The sequence below is a fragment of the Podarcis gaigeae genome, assembly GCF_964106915.1.
Source record: "Podarcis gaigeae genome assembly, chromosome: 17".
NCBI lineage: Eukaryota > Metazoa > Chordata > Lepidosauria > Squamata > Lacertidae > Podarcis > Podarcis gaigeae.
This window is the reverse complement of record NC_139694.1, coordinates 12,791,491-12,804,210: the sequence shown is the minus strand read 5'-3', so window position 1 is coordinate 12,804,210 and position 12,720 is coordinate 12,791,491.

Sequence of the window (12,720 nt, the reverse complement as noted above, 5' to 3'; positions counted from 1 at the left end):
ACGGAAACTCTGTTTACCTTCCTGCCAGAGTGGTACCTATTTATCTACTTGCACTTTGACGTGCTTTCGAACTGCTAGGTTGGCAGGAGCAGGAACCAAGGAACGGGAGCTCACCCCGTTGCGGGGATTCGAACCACCGACCTTCTGATTGGCGAGTCCTAGGCTCTGTGGTTTAACCCACAGCGCCACCCGCATCCCTCAATGTTTGTAGAAGGGTGCTAATAGTTTTGTAAATAAGTCCAATAGGTAGTCCAATAAGTCCTTGGATAAGGTCTGTTCTGAAGTGCCTTGAGGCAGACCTTCTCAACTGGCACACTCAGTTGAGTGAGCTTTGTCCTGCTTCAATAGCTATAAAATTAACACAGGGTCCCTAAGTCTGGATGCTGGACTTAGAAATAATTTGCTTGGTTCTGTGGTTTATTCAAAAGGTGGTTGTTCCTCACCTGGCTAATGAACAAGGTGGTGAATTTGTTACCACAGTTGGTGGCCCGACAATGGAGGCTGGCCGGCACATGAGGGCAAATGGCGCATGCCTCACCAACCTCTCTGCTCTCAGGCAGCCCCCACCTGCTTGTCTTCTTACTTAAACCCAGATGAGGGGAAGTCGCTGGCTGTCAGTCTCAGTATTTCGCTGTACAGAAGCATACCCTCCAACATGCCTCAGATGACAATATGAAGATTTCTCACCCTCCCCAACTGCCCCTCCTCAATCTCCCATTTTTTGTCTTTCCCCAGATCATTTCCTATCAGAAACAGGGCAAGTGCCACCACCACTTCACCAAAAGGTAAAAAAAAGATAAAGGGCCCCTGGGCGGTTACATCCAGTCAAAGGCAACTATGGGGTTGCAGCGCTCATCTCGCTTTCAGGCCAAGGGGGCTGGCATTTGCCCACAGACAGCTTTCCATGTCATGTGGCCAGCATGACTAAACCGCTTCTGGCACAACACAACATCATGATGGAAACCAGAGCGCACAGAAATGCCGTTTACCTTCCCGTGACAGCGGTACCTATTTATCTACCGTACTTACAGTGATGTGCTTTCGAACAGCTAGGTTGGCAGGAGCTGGGACAGAGCAATGGGAGCTCACTCCATCGCGGGGATTTGAACTGCCAACCTTCTGATCGGCCAACCTTGAACTGCCAACCTTCTGATCGGCAAGCCCAAGAGGCTCAGTGGTTTAGACCACAGCGCCACTCTCATCCCTTCACCAATGGGACACAGCACACATGCCTTCCACCATCGTGAGAAAACCCCTTAACCTCAATTTTATTATTCTTTGGTAGATATACAAAAAGAAAAACACACACTCATAAATAAATTTTAGAAAGGGGCAAGATTAGACACACCATTTTTTTTAAAATAAAGAAACTCCCCCTTTCTTCTCATCCAGGATGGTCTCGCCCTCTGCCTGCTCCCCAGAGGTGGCACGTCACATGGGGCTGAGCCTCAGGGTCAGCAGCCCCTCTTCTGTTTTGCTTGCTCTCCAGGAGTTGCTACAAGCTGCCCAAGGAAGGACAGCAGTTGCCATGGAGTGGCCTTGAAAATGATTCTCCCTTGCCACCACAGCTACTTGGGACAAGGGCCGGCTCATCTTCCTTCGCAAGCTCAACAGCAGCAACACTGGCAGGGAGGGGAGGGGACATTCCAGGATCAAATCAGAAGCCGGGATGGCTTTCGTAATTCCAGGACTGTCCCTGGAAAATCGGGCCACTTGGAGGGAGGAGAGCAAAACTAGAATCAGCTGGCTCTGCCTGTCATTGGCCCCTGGCTCTAACCTGCTGTGGGTCTCCCAGTCTTAGCAGCTACCAGTCTCAAAGAACACACAAGACGTAACCTGTTATGTACTGAAGTTCTCACCCTGGGCCAGCAGGGGGATACTGTAGATAGTTTTCACTCAGGTCCACATATGCAAATAAGGGATTGAAAGTGACGTTCAGTGATTGGATAGTTACAGAAAGTGGTTACTGTTGCGTTGTAGTGCAGCTCTATATAAGCAGGCTGGCTGAACCCTTCAGTTCAGTTCTGTTCTGGCCTGTGAATAAACAAGAGCTGTTTGAAGAATCGCTGTGTCGTCTGATATGTTCACCCACAACTTAACATAACCGGCTGTACTTTTGAATAAATAAGGTCTTGTCTTAGACTCTGTGAAAGGATTCTGTGGAACTGTAACAACCCTTCATGGGATTATTGGACTCTATGAACAGACAGGTGGAATAGACACTTATACATGTATGGACCTTATGCATGAACTGACTAGACAATGAACTGGTCCACTGGGTCTTCTGCTTTTTTCGCTGAACTTTATGAGACTTCCATTGAAATTTACAATTTGACACAATGAATAGTGTCAGGGGCTCAGGAGCAGAGGCACAGGGGAGAGAGGAAACGGAGAGCGAAGGGGAAGAATCTGAGGGCAGCGTAGGGGAGTATGACAGTGGCCCGAGAGATTCCATGAGCTTCTCCAGCGATTCAGAAGATTCCCAGAGGGGGGCGCCGATGGCCAGGGCAAGGGGGGTCCCAGGGGGGACGCACCAGAAGCAAGGGGCCAGCGGGGACTCCCAAAGCAGCAGCGGGAGATCAGGACCAGTTCCCCCACCAGAGCGTAGTGGGGGGGAAGAGTCCCATGTATCAGGGCCAGCGTCTCCTCCAGTAGGGAGAGAAGATGAGTCAGGGCTGACCACACCTCTATCAGAGAGTGAGGGAACGGAGGGGAGGTCAGGTCCAGCTAGCCCCCCCGAAGGGGGAAGCAGTGACAGGAGCAGTGTAACGGTCAGGAGAAAGGTTGCCAGCTGGGCGCGCGCGCCAAGTTCAAATGTACAGGCGCGCGGGACAGCAGAAAACCCAGATTGGGAACCAGGTCCTAAAGCCCGCCGGAGGCAGGGGGAAGACTCAGGGGACTCAGCGTCAGAAGAGTCTAGAAAGGGCAAGACCCCAGTGGACAGGCGGACCCAGAGGAGGAAAGAGCAAAGGAAGAGGTGGAGCAAGGCTAAAGTCTTAAACTGGTGTCTGGGGGGAGGAGATTCAGACGGAGCTTCAGCGGTCTAGAGTTCAAGACGTAGAGCTGCGCGCCGCGGCTTTGAAATCGAAACTGAACTTCAATAAAGACTTTTGTATATAACAAGAACTGGCGTTGGTCCTTTGTGAGCTGGGACCTTGGGCAGCTCTGACAAATAGTATACCTTATTTATTCAAAAGTACAGCCGGTTACGTCTCGTGTGTTTATTGAGTATGTTTCACGTAACCATAGGTTTGTTGTTGTTGTTTTACCAGTCTCAAAGGGCACCAGCCACCACTGCAGGTCCAGTTGCATTGCAGACTTTGCTGCCTCTGCTCCTTGCAACCCCCTGGCTTTTCTGACATGGGGCGGGAGGGGTGCAAATGAGCTGGCTCCCTCCTCTTGCTCCTTGAGCTGATGCTCATTGCGCAGAAACCAGCATGGAGATAAATAGCTAAATAAATAGATGTGATTGAACAGGTTTGTATGCCTCTCTTCAGTTGGGGGGGGGAGCCTGACACAGCTTACAAATATCAATAAGAAAACAGTCCCTGCTTTTCACGCTTATAACCCATAAGACTTGGCGCAGAAGAAAAGAGGATGGGGAGGGAGGGGGTCAGACCCTGGATCTGAGTTACAGAGTGATTATAACTCCAGCTGGAATGGAAAGAGCTCAAGGATAAGAGGAGCTGGAGGCTGCTGGTCTCTCTGCTGAGCTGATGGGGAGGCCCTGCATGCAGCCCAATCTCTCCTTCTTCTGCTGTAGCCTGACAGAGTGGCTGCTGTTACCTCTCCACACCGAACGGCTGCAAATGAAGCTGCTGCTCAAGGCACAACAGCAGAGGTCAGCTGAAAAGCAGGCTACCCCAGTGGCATATCGTGGATTGCCAGTGCCCGGGGCTGCATGAAGGGAGTAGGAGGGAGGGAGAGGCCGCTTCCTGGTTATGGAGAAGCTGTTTTCAACGACACCCAGCAATGGAAGCGCCCAGCGGTACTGAGGCAGCACCAGGTGTTGAAATTTTGCTCCCCTAAAATTTTTGTGCCCGGGGCAACTGCCCCTGTGGCCCACCAGCACGCTATGCCACTCGGGTACCCTATCTGATACTAAGCAGCTTGACACCTATTATTACTCCTACTCCTACTTCCTGCTTTTAATGCCCTTTTTTGTAGCCAAGCCTGCACACCGGGATTGGTCCATGGTCCACCTGACTGTTAGAATTCCTTCTCCATATTGTAGTCATGGGATTTTTGTCTTTCACATGTTTTGACTCCACAGGGTGGGAAGTGATGGAGACAGGATGTTTGTGTTACTGTGTTCCGTGAAGTGGGACTATTGTCCTTTGTTTTTTTTCTCTTTGCTTTCTGATGCTAGAGAGAGAGGGAGCCATGTTGCAGTGCTCTGTGTGTGTTTATATGTAAATAAAGTAGATTAGCCAAATTGCTGAGTTACTGAGGTCTGTTATGCAAGCTGCGAAGACTCTGCAGATCCCTAAGTGTGCTGGTGTCTGTTGGCATCGGTCTCTGTGATGCTCGGGCTGAAGAAAGTTTTTGAAGCTTTTGAACGATCGACCAGAAGGGAGAGAACATGCCAGTCGAACATGTGTCTCTGCTAGGGTCCTACTCGAGTGTAGGGCAAGCTCCTGACACTGACATCAATTGATCAACCTTTGATTTTCAGTCCTGAGCAGGCAGCAGAAGCACAGCTTACTGAGCTCCTGACAAGCTGCAAGACCTGGGTGGCAAGCCACATTCAGCTTGATGAATGACAAGTTGTGGCAGGCCTGCCCTGTGGTACGAAACAACTAGTCCTTAAGGTTCATTTCATCTGATCCTGACTCCCTTTTCACTATCGTAAGTGCCCAGAAGGTATCAGGCTTGGAAACTCAGGAAAAGTGCAGGAGAAGTTGAACCTGGCTTAGTTAGCATGTCCCAGAAACACAAACAATATTGTACTGCCTGGAAGCCCACACCTTACAATGATGTGCATACCAGACACACATTAAAACATGCATTTTGAAGCATGTAGCTGAATCCTACCAACTTCAAAAAAAAAAGGTAAGCACAGACCCTCCAAGTGTTCCTATTGTCCAGGGATGTCCCTGATTTAGAAAAGCAATCACAGTTTCTGATTTGATCTTGGAATGTCCCACTTATCCTTAGGATGTCCCATTTTCAATGGAGAAATGTTGGTGGCTGTGGAGTTATCTGACCCCAGAGCTGTCTGAAGGCAATCCTGGATAGGGAAAATTTTAAAATATTTAATGTTTTCTTATGTTTTATATATATATATTGGAAGCTGCCCAGAGCAGCTGGGACAACCCAGTAAGATGTGTGGGGTATAAACAGTAAAATTATCACTAGGGAATGAGACCATCCCTAAGGCTGCCTTTAATTAGAAGGAGGAGAGTTGTCCTGACCATTAGGTCCAGTCGTGGCCGACTCTGGGGTTGCGGCGCTCATCTCGCTTTATTGGCCGAGGGAGCCGGCGTCCAGCTTCCGGGTCATGTGGCCAGCATGACTAAGCCGCTTCTGGCGAACCAGAGCAGCACGCGGAAACGCCGTTTACCTTCCCGCCGGAGCAGTACCTATTTATCTACTTGCACTTTGACATGATTTCGAACTGCTAGGTTGGCAGGAGCAGGGACCGAGCAACGGGAGCTCACCCCATTGCGGGGATTCAAACCACTGACCTTCTGATCGGCAAGTCCTAGGCTCTGTGGTTTAACCCACAGTGTAAGAGTTCACCATAAAGTTTCAACAGTATTACTGTAAAAGCAGTATGATTGTAACATAATTTTGTAAACATTTCTGTTAGCTAAATACATGGAAAGTATTACATAGCAAACTTTCAAATAAGTTGTCCTAGTGGGCAACAAATAGCCAGAGAGAAAAATAATGGACCTTTCTTCTCCAAAGCTGACCTAAAGCATTTAAGCTTCTTCGCTTCTTTTTAAAAGAGGTTGTTCTTTTGCAAGCTCTTCAAAGGAGAAAATGTTTCCTTCTTTTCAGAGAGGGAAGGGGTGGAAAAAAGAAAGTAGTGGAAAATAAGAAAAGCTACACTTCTTTGAAAGGAGTTGCAAAAGGAAGTTACCTCTGGAAAGAGCTAAAGAAACTCAAAACAAATTCACTCTGCAATCGTTTTGCATGTGTCCTGCCACCGAGTCCAAAGGGAGCTGCAATCCTATGTCACACTCATCAGGAAAGGTGATATAGAACGGCAAGTTCGAGAATAAAAAGCAGGGCTTTATATTTATCTTTCTTTGGTCCGAGCATCCTGAATTGGTGCCTCTGCCATGAAATAAAAAATAGTGAAGGCAGAATTGAAAACCCATCCACCTAGATCATTGAAATAAGTCACCCACGAAAGGGTTTAAATCATCTTGGTTTATTTTAACACTGCCCAGAATGTCAACACTTCAAATTTCAGTGGTTTGGAAATACAGGCCACACATTCTTGTGATTGCAAGTTCCTTCTCCTGCAGGACTAAATTGAGGCTGGTCTCTTTTCTCATGGTAAATTAGAGCAGCAGCTCTCCCCTCTGAAAGCTGTGTCAACTGCTTCATTTAGCACAAGTGTTATGTTAACTAATCCCCCACTAGCCCATTTGAAAAGGGCCTTTGGCCTCCACAGAAGCCTCATTTCCATCTAATTTACATTGGAAAGTTGCCAAAAGCACCTCCAGTGTGTAACCTCCTCCAGATCATTATTTACCCACAGCCTGCAGCTCTGAGATATTCCAGCCAGGAATATCTAATATGGGAGAGGAGGTTTGCTCTGTACGAAAAGAGATGGACAAACATTTGCATCTGTAAAACTGTGAACAAGCAAATCTATCCTGCCTCCTGATGTCCCACAAGCAAAGGTTTCGACTTCTACTGAATCCACTGAAATTATTTAAAACCACAAAAAATAAACTGAGGATCCACTGAGATGATATGGTACTACAGTCATACCTTGGTTTTCAAACAGCTTAGTTCTCAAACGTTTTGGCTCCCGAACACTGCCAACCGGGAAATGACTGTTCCGGTTTGCGAACTATTTTTGGAAGCCAAACATCCAGCTTCCTGCAGCCAATCAGAAGTCACACTTTGGTTTCCAAACGTTTTGGAAGTCAAAAGGACTTCTGGAACGGATTTTGTTCGACTTCCAAGGTACGGCTGTACTTGTAAACATTTTGGCACAAATCATGAAACACACTTAGCACTGATTAGAAGTGCAAAGGATTGCATTATTCTTCCTATAATGGAATTTTGTAGTTTTCCATGAGGACTAGTGTACTGCGGTGGCTGAGAGAAGGGTAGGCAGACTAGGAAGTCTACAGTTCAAATCTTGCCTCTCTTCCAAGAACTGCCCAGGTGACCTTAGACCAGGAGTCAGCAACCTAAGGCCCATGGGCCACAAGCGGCCCATGGGGGTTGTTTAACTGGCCCATGGATCCTTACCCCCCACTGCCTACTCCGTCGGCTCCCATGCACCGTGCTAAACCGGCATGGAGCAGAGCAGGGGCCGCCTTGTGCGATGCTGGCCGGCTTCCCATTGGCTGCAGGAAGCTCCTGCAGCCAATGGGAAGCTGTGTACACCTCCTCCGCGCTGGAAGGAGCACCAGAAATAGTGTTTGCGCGCGCATGCATGCATGTGTGCACACACACACTCCGGTCCACCGCGGCGTCAGCGGGACTGTGAACCGGCCCAAGCCCCAAAACCTTTGCCAACCCTTGCCTTAGACTATATTTCAGTTCAGCTCAACCCTCAGTAATACTGGCGTAGAGGTTGAAGTTTCAAAACTGGTTGGCGTCCATCTGTCTTGGGAGACAATGGAAGAGTGCACATTTGAGGATGAAGTCAAACTGTTGGGAGACTTACAGTGCCGGCCGTGGCTGTAGAGACATGTTTTGTTGCAGTTGGGCAGATGAAGGAATCAGGTTGTACTGATGCATAGGTGGCAGCTCCTGAGGGCTAAGGCACTTTGGAGCCCCCAAATGTTTTTTTTTAAGGGACCCGGGGCCCCTCAGTGTTCAGAGACCATTTGGCTCTGCCCCACGGGCTCCTCATGACATCACTCACGTAACATCAGGGCGTTCTGCATGTGACGTCAGGATGTCCCAACGGGTCCTCTCAGTCGTCTTGAGAAGCTGGCACCTCTGCGTGTGAATCACTGTGTTTCTTCTTCCTGCACTTTCCCAAGATATCGTTCCTCCCTCTGGTCACAAGGGATACAAGACCTGAACGTCTGTCTCCAGGCACTGCAGTTGTCTGCAAGGTATTCCCACATGGCAGAGTTAACGCTGCCAGCCTTCATGTCGTGTTTGCAGGCAACTTTTGCTATGTAGCACCGGTTTGACTTCTTTACCTCTCTTTCCTTATTAATTTGTCACATACCGACTTTGAAAAGCAACAGAAGCACACACAAAAATTCCTTAGTAATCATTTTTCCGCAGTTTGGCTTCTCATTGCTTCAGCTCTTTGAATGAGAACACCCAGCTCCTGTTCTTGTGCTACAATGGCATGCTCTATTGTCCATGTTGGAAGTGAATGTCAAGGGGAGAGGGCTATTGGCTTGCTTCTGGTTTTGTTTCATTGTGTAGTTTGTGTTCTCATTTGGTATTTTTATGTTGTGAACTGTCCTGTGATCTTTGAGGAAAGGGCGGTTTACTAATTTAATCAATCAATTAAATTAATTACTAATTTACTAAATTAATTACTAAATTAGAAGGAAGGAAGGAAGGAAGGAAGGAAGGAAGGAAGGAAGGAAGGAAGGAAGGAAGGAAGGATAACCTCAGCCCTACCATAATCCATAATGATGGAGTAAGAGCAGTATTCACCCATCCAAGCATATTTTCCCTGCTCTCTTCTTAAATTAAAGGAATGCATCACCCTAAGATTTCATTGCTATTTTACTGAAAAAGACTTTTTAAACATACGGTTATGGGTTGGATATAACATGTCGCCCCTTCCATATAGTGCAACTCTCTGTTGAACAGATGTTCTTTCGGTTCACAAATTGAAAATGTTGGATCCACTGGGAAATGATATACAATGAATTGAAGAAAATGTTGAAAATAACTTTTGTAAAAAAACCAGAAGCCTTTTTGCTGGGTATTTTAGGCCAAGACATACTAAAAGAAATGAGGATGCGTGGGTAACGGGCACTGCTTACCAAAGGAGGAAAGAGCACTTGCGCTGATTCACAAGCTCTGGGGCTGAGCTTGGAGCAATTCATTAGCAACGAGAGCTTGTTCAGGCTGAACCTCAAGCCTGGCATCAACTCACGGGCTTCAACATTAATGTGCAGGATTGGGATTCTCCTCTCGTCATTCAGCAGTGCAGCACATGAATACTAGTAAGGAGGGAATTAAGATCCTTTTCTTTTTGTGATTGCTATGGATTCTCCACGGTTTGGAAGCTCCGTCCATAATAGATAGGTAGACTACCTATAAGGCAAACACGGAGCTTGCTATTTGCCTTACACTCCCTGCCCCAATACACTGTCAAATGAAAACCCCAGTTGACAGGAATACACTTCTCACAGGCGACAAATCCGACACATTGGTGGACTGAATTCATCCCTATCAAAACAGCGCCATCTGCATCACAACGTACCTCACATTAGCTTGCTTCAATTATCTTACTCATTAAACGCAGACGGGGATTTTTTTGCTATCTGGCAACATCGCATCAATGCAACGCCGTGTGGTTTCAGCAGGAACCAGGACACGTCTTCCTTGTTTTGTCTGGCTCACCCAGTGATTGGCTGCATCGCCTATACAGTCAAACCTTGGTCGTCAAACACAATCCGTTCCAGAAGACCGTTCAACTTCCAAAAAGCTCAACAACCGCAGCTTCCGATTGGTTGCAAGAGCTTCTTGCAAACAAGTGGAACCTGCGTCGGACTTTTGGGTTCTGAAAAATGTTTGAAAACCAGATCATTTACTTCATTGTTCGGGAGGCAAAATGTTCAAAAATGGAGCAGTTCGAGAACCTAGGTTTGATTGTAATTTCCCAGACTAGAAGATAGCAACCAAGCCGTACTGACTAGGGAGCAAGTATCATTAGGTTCACATACCCTCCAACATTTCTCCGATGAAAATAGGGATGTCCTATTCCATAATAATAATAATAATAATAATACAGTGGTACCTCGGGTTAAGAAGTTAATTCATTCTGGAGGTCCGTTCTTAACCTGAAACTGTTCTTAACCTGAGGTACCACTTTAGCTAATGGGGCCTCCCACTGCCGCCGCACGATTTCTGTCCTCATCCTGAAGCAAAGTTCTTAACCCGAGGTACTATTTCTGGGTTAGCAGAGTCTGTAACCTGAAGCGTCTGTAACTTGAAGTGTCTGTAACCCAAGGTACCACTGTAATAATAATAATAATTTTGTACTCCATCCCCTGACTGGATTGCCCCAGCCACTCAGAGGCTTCCAACACATGTAAAAACACAATAAAACATTTTTTTAAACTTCCCTGCCTTCAGATGTCTTCTACTTACCGTATCTCCTTGGCTCAGGGGTCGTATAACTCTATACCCTCCAACATTTCTCCGATGAATATAGGGACGTCCTAGGGAAAAGCGGGACATTCCGGGATCAAATCAGAAACCAGGATGGCTTCTGTGAATCCGGGACTGCCCCTGGAAAATAGGGACACTTGGAGATTCTGTCTATGGTCCTTCCCATTGGGTATCTGCTGAGACACTTGGCCCTGCAAGGGGTGCAATGGTCTCGATCTGGAGTCTCCTGGTCCTGGTCCTCTTTTCTGTCACTGCCAGTCATCTCCAAACATCTGCCTCTTTCAGACACTTGTGGTCTCCAAACCAAAAGCAAGAAAAAACCTAAGAGTCATGCTTTCGGGTGTAGTTGTTAGGATATAGTTCCGTTCCACCTTAAGACGGACAGGCATGACTATCACATGCCTGTTTACTTCCAGCACAGTCTGCTGGGAACTTCCGTTTTGTATATTGCTTTTGTATACTGCTGTTTGCTCTGACACGAAGGGAAGCAGACATGTTTTCCCTTGGTTCCTGCTGCTGAATAAATGCTGTAAATATGCTTACACAGGTCTCTGTCCACCACTGCTGTTGTGAGGATTTATTCACTCTGCTGATAAGAGCGTGCACGGCTTCTAAAGGCTATCTATCTGAGGCTCGTGTCGCTGATTGATGCTATACCGGAGATCGCTGTGCTGCCGGCCGGTGACTGGAGCAAGCTGGGGAACCTGCCAAATGCCCCCATCTCCCCGGCAGTATCCCAACAGTAGTAGCCTCCACATGAACTCCCTGTACCACATACTGCATTAGGTGAGTGTTGAAAGGGTGAGTAGAGTGTCTGAACCAGGATCAAGTCTCTACGGCAGGGTTTCCTCAAACTTGAGTCCTCCAGCTGTTTCTGGACTACAACTCCCATCATCCCTAGCTAGCAGGACCAGTGATCAGGGATCATGGGAACTGTTATGTACTGAAGTTCTCACCCTGGGCCAGCAGGGGGATACTGTAGATAGTTATGCAAATAAGGGATCGAAAGTGACGTTCAGTGATTGGATAGTTTTAGAAAAATGTTACAGTTACGTTGTACTGGAGCTCTATATAAGCAGGCTGACTGAACCCTTCAGTTCAGTTCTGTTCTGGCCTGTGAATAAACAAGAGCTGTTTGAAGAATCGCTGTGTCGTCTGATATGTTCACCCACAACTTAACAGGAACTGTAGTCCAAAAACAGCTGGAGACCCAAGTTTGGGAAGCCCTGCTCTAGGTTACCACCACATCTTGCCATCTTCTGTCATTTAAAGTGGCCCAAGCTTTTATTATGGCATCCTCAAGGATAATCCAAAGAGATCAGTTAAAGGTCTCTCTCTCTCTCTCTCTCTCTCTCTCTCTCTCTCACACACACAACAGTCCAACTTCGATGGCCACCTTCCTCCCTCTGCTTGGCTCTGCCTCGCCTGCACAGCCCCCACCTGCCATTCTTGAAGGGCTTGGCAGCCCTGCAGGTGCAGGTCTCTCTCTCCAGCGTGGTGAGAGCTATGAATAGTAAAGGTTTTTAGCTCAAGCACATGGAGGCTGTTTAGCAGCCATTGGATAATCCCCAGTTAATCAGATTATGCAAATTCTTCCTTCAAGCCCCCTCGCCCTTCTCCCCCACTTTCTAAAATGAGAAATTTAGCCATGCTAAAGAAAAACCCCAAGTAGCACGAAGATTCAGCTCTGCTAACTCCATGCTTTCACCCACAAATGCTCACCAGGCCTCTAAGAGAGATAGTAGCCACTCTGTAAGAATGAGCAACTAGAAGTCTTTGGGGGGAAACCCAGCCCCACGCTTTGTGCCCGAGTTGTGAGACAGGAGACAAAAGAGGTGCAAGGCAGGGGTGATGTCTATATTGGTATTAGTTACTATTTTAAAAAAACAGATTTTTAAAATTGTTTGGCACAAGATATCAATGGAGCGCACAAGATAAAACACAAAAGCTACAAAAGTCTAAAAAACATACATACCAAAACCCATCTCTATAGCTCTGCATCTAATATTTCACAAATGGCTACGCCTTCTCCGGCAGGAAGGTAAATGGCATTTCCGTGCACTGCTCTGGTTCACCAGAAGCGGCTTAGTCATGCTGGTCACATGACCCGGAAACTGTACACCGGTTCCCTTGGCTAATAAAGTGAGATGAGCACCACAACCCCAGAGTCGTCCGCAACTGGACCTAATGGTTGGGGTCCCTTTACCTTTA